The sequence below is a fragment of the Malus domestica genome, chromosome 03 (assembly GCF_042453785.1).
Source record: "Malus domestica chromosome 03, GDT2T_hap1".
Lineage (NCBI taxonomy): Eukaryota > Viridiplantae > Streptophyta > Magnoliopsida > Rosales > Rosaceae > Malus > Malus domestica.
Window position 1 is genome coordinate 22,888,984 of NC_091663.1, and position 4,757 is coordinate 22,893,740.

Consider the following 4,757-nt stretch of genomic DNA (forward strand, 5'->3'; position numbering starts at 1 on the left):
TCAGTCCTATCCTTGTATAAGGCTTTACAACATTCCTTCTTAGCCTTCACCTTTGTTTGTACCTCCTCATTCCACCACCAAGATTCCTTTTGGTGTGGGGCAAAGCCCTTGGACTCTCCTAATACCTCTTTTGCTACTTTTCGGATACAACTAGCCATGGAATCCCACATTTGGCTAGCTTCCCCCTCTCTATCCCACACACACTGGGTGATTACTTTCTCTTTGAAAATGGCTTGTTTTTCTTCTTTTAGATTCCACCATCTAGTCCTTGGGCACTTCCAAGTCTTGTTCTTTTGTCTCACTCTTTTGATATGTACATCCATCACCAACAAGCGATGTTGATTAGCCACGCTCTCTCCTGGTATAACTTTGCAATCCTTACAAGTTATACGATCCCCTTTCCTCATTAGAAGAAAATCTATTTGTGTTTTTGACGACCCACTCTTGTAGGTGATCACATGTTCTTCTCTCTTCTTAAAGAAGGTGTTGGCTAAGAAGAGATCAGATGCCATTGCAAAATCCAAGATAGCTTCTCCATCCTCGTTTCTCTCCCCAAAACCATGGCCACCATGAAAACCTCCATAGTTGCCTGTCTCCCTGCCCACGTGTCCATTTAAATCTCCTCCTATAAATAACTTCTCCGTCTGAGCAATTCCTTGCACCAAGTCTCCAAGATCTTCCCAAAATTTCTCCTTCGACCTCGTATCCAACCCTACTTGAGGTGCGTACGCACTAATCACATTGATAAGTTCTTGTCCTATTACAATCTTGATTGCCATGATTCTATCTCCTACCCTCTTGACATCTACAACATCTTGTACCAAGGTCTTGTCCACGATGATGCCAACACCGTTTCTCGTTCTATGTGTGCCCGAATACCAAAGTTTAAACCCTGAGTTTTCTAGATCCTTTGCCTTACTACCAACCCACTTAGTTTCTTGTAGGCACATAATATTTATCCTTCTCCTCACCATAACTTCCACTACTTCCATAGATTTTCCCGTTAAGGTTCCTATATTCCACGTTCCTAAACGCATTTTGCTCTCTTGAACTCTACCCTTCTGTCCTAGCTTCTTCACCCTCCCCCGTCTAATAGGATCAAAGTACTTCTTTTGTGTGTCCCGGGTAAAGTTGATAGGAGCATATGCTCCCAAACAACTTTGAGTGGGGTCGTTCGAAAAGAAGTTTCTATGGCCCCCTTGCTCATTTAACACTGCATCCGGGTGCCGATGGAGATACAGCAACCCTTGCTCACTTATCACTGTGCTCGGGCCGCACAGCGCGCCACTTACGGGTGACGCCCTAGCTTTAGCGCTATTTTGTTCTGGATTCATTTTCATAAGGATTCGACGTGATCATGGAGTGCCGGCAGTCGACTACCTGACGCCCTCCCCCTCCTCCTTTATCCATGATAGAGATTATTTGAGAGATAAAAACTCTCAAAGAATTAATAGTGGGAAAGAAAAAACGCTATCCTTCATCCAGTTCCCTCGTCATCCCAATGATCCAATGCTGCAAGATATTGTGCTAATATCTGAAACAACATCGCTTTGGAGTTTTAAAGTGTTTTAGCATAAGGTTTGATATTTTGAAAATTATACTAGGAAGATAAAGTTAATAAAAGTATAATTGACATAATATTTTCTAAGAATCAACACCAACATAATACTCACAAAAAAAAAAAAAAAAATCACAAATCTAGAGCACGTTCAGTTCCATATATGGTCATCGACTTCTTTGCTTCTCTAATTAATAGTAATTACTGTTGCACATTTATGGTTTTAAGATGATTACAAGTAAGCACAGAACTAATTTTCCCCTTTCTCTCTGTGAATTATTCTCACACAAACTCAAACCAGAAGCTGTGTATAAGCTGAGCTGAAAGGCGATTCAGCGCATCTATCTTGAACATAAATTTCTGGTTGCGGATCAAAACTGGTCCTTTAGGATTTCTCTTTGAACAACTGTGTATGGAGCTGCCCCCGGTCCATCTATGGCTGGTTTTATAACAGTGTAAAACAGCACATTATAGAAGACGGTGAAAGCAAAGACTGCAGCAGCCGTGATTGTGAAGAACGATCCTGAAAATTCTTCAACTTGCTCATCTTTTGTTCGATCTCTTGTAAAAGTCACGTCCGGTGCTGCAATCAGTGAAAAAAAGTTCTTGTCGTCAACATCCGTTTAATTTGTTTCATTTCCGTTTCCTAAATTTTTTTTTTTTTTTTTTTTGAATCTAGTGTCTCCGGGTCTTTGACCCGACTACTCACTAGGCCACCTGCCTGACCCCACAACATTTGGTAGGCAAGAAACTCTAGCAATTGCTAGGTGGGTACCTTGAGAGGTGTCGAACCCAGACCTCTTGGTAACAAACCAAGGGCCTGACCATTAGACTAAACACTCTTAGGTATTTCCGTTTCCTAATAAGACCCTATGAAACTGCAATGCTATAGTTCCTTCACATAATAGCAAGATTATAACAAGACCATATGCTTTGCAGATTTAGGTGCTCAAGTCCCTGATTAAACTATATCAGAAAATGCAGTTTTGACAAAATAAAACGCCAAGCCCTCTAACATGGGCTTGTAACTAAGCAAGACAGTCGAGTGAATGATCGTATGGAGAATTAAGTCATGGGGGTAAGAGGTTCATTATCACCTCACGCTGAGGTCACATTAAACACGTCCCAAGCCCTTGAGTTAGTAGGATAGGGTATACCCCGCCTCTAATGAGTGGGTAGCAAATCAAAACTTGTTTCTCAAGTTTAATTAACCAAAAAAATTCATCGTCTAGAACAGAAAAGTTGTGGTAACTTAATCTAATTGCATGCAAGTTTTGTTTGTGTTTTCACTTTATCATCAGAAATTCCAAATTAGATCACACTAGGATTGTTGGTACCAAGACAAGTATTTGCATAATTCAGATATCAGAAATCCCAAATTATATTAGATGCAGATTGCAGAGCAGCTAAGTTCTGGTGGAAATTCCCAAATTAATTTGCTACTCGAAAACCATATTCAAACTCCAAGTACTAATTGAGCAATATCTATCCCACATAAACACTCACATCAGTTGCATCCGAAGTGCTTGTAGTTCTGTCAGAGAGAGAGAGAGAGAGAGAGAATACCCTTTTCCTTTGGAGGGCGGAATTTAGTTTGGGAGCGGGATTGAAGTTGCTGGTCAAGATTTTTAAGAGCTTCTCTGGCCTTATCTGGGTCTACCTCAAACCGCTGCGACTCGTTCTCCACTGCACAAACAATACAGGAAGAGGAGGAGAAAGAAGAATTATGGTGATATGGGTTTGTGTTCTTCTTCCTGAAAATGCCATGGCCAGGCTCTAGCAATTCAGAAATGCATGTTTTAAGCTTATAACTTGTGGGAGAAAATGGTTGCAGTGACAATGGTGGTTTACCGTGAAGTGAAGGAGAATACAGGGGAAGCATTGATTTGAATGAGATAAATGAAGCCACAGCCACAACTGGGAAAGAGGTTAACGGTACTTTTATCTTTTCATCAACTTGAACCGAAAACCGAACCAAACCGGTTCATCTTTCAATTTCGCAGGCCAGACCAGATTAAACCGAGTATAAGAAACAAAGAAAACCGGCTTGACTGCATCGGTCAAACTAGAACCGAACTATGTAGACTGATTCCTGCTTAATACTGGGACTTAGAAACCAAAATGGTCCGAATTAGGGATGGGCAAAATACTCACAAGTATGGGTAACTGTGGTTAATCACCCATTTAAACTTAACGGTTATTGTTGTGAGTAATCGTTTGAATAAGCACAGTTATGGATATAACCGTTTACCTGTAAAATATAAATGGGTGAATATGAGTGTTGTGGAGCAAAAAATAATCCAAAAAATCATGGAGGCGTTTGGTTGAAAAAAAAAGATTATCCGCAAGACAATCCAAGATTCTCACGCGTATGCAACACAATGACAACTCAACAAGGAAGAGTCAAAGGAGGTCTTTAAGGAATTTATTCAAATTCCTCTTATCACTTCTCATCAATCCTTATTGATTTTATTTAAAAGGTAACTCCCAAATTTTCTTATTTAAATTAGTAATAATTGTTATGTTAATTGTAACATATTATTTCACATAATAATTTGTAATTATTCTCAAACCACCGTAAAAGGCCGGTCACCCTCCTATAAATACCCCTCTTGTGAAATCCAGCCCGAGGATTTCACTATTTAAAATTACGTATTATGTATTTCGTATTATTATTCGTAGTTTCAACGCATTGTAATTGCGGCGTATAATTTTTTATAAGTAAAAAGACAAAAACACCCTAGTGGATTAAACGGAATTTTTTAGGTCGTAATTGGTCCCTACGTATTGTTCCACTTATCCTTATATATTTGGATAGTACTCGTCGATATGAACGCGTGGGCGCAAACAGAATGTTATTCGAAATTATAATGAAGATTTTTTGAGGTTTTGAACATCAAGGATATTTTGGTAAACATGTGATATTTTTGTCTAACCATTGGCTGAGTGCCATGTGGGCACCCCAAAAAAATTTATTAAACTCTCTCTCTCCTCCCTTCCCTCATGTTCTCTCATTCTCTCTCGGCTCTCGCTTTCTTCCCTTTGAAACAAACCACCACCATCACCAAAATTTTGGCTTGTTGAACACCAAAACCACCATTATCTGCATGTACTCACCACCATAAACTTCGTTATGATTTTTGTTTCATTGAAAATGAACCCGAAACATGAGTTCAAAGAACAAGGTTTTGGGCCGAGA

General features: G+C 39.6%; 1 long non-coding RNA gene across 1 annotated transcript; it reads right to left on the reverse strand.

The window, feature by feature from the left end:
* Positions 1 to 1,713: 1,713 nt before the first annotated feature.
* On the reverse strand, positions 1,714 to 3,477 carry LOC103425225 (uncharacterized). Its single transcript, XR_011578789.1, has 2 exons — positions 3,125 to 3,477; positions 1,714 to 2,141 (listed from the first exon to the last, which is right to left on the reverse strand). It is a non-coding gene; the product is annotated as an uncharacterized lncRNA (long non-coding RNA).
* Between the last annotated feature and the right edge of the window lie 1,280 nt (positions 3,478 to 4,757).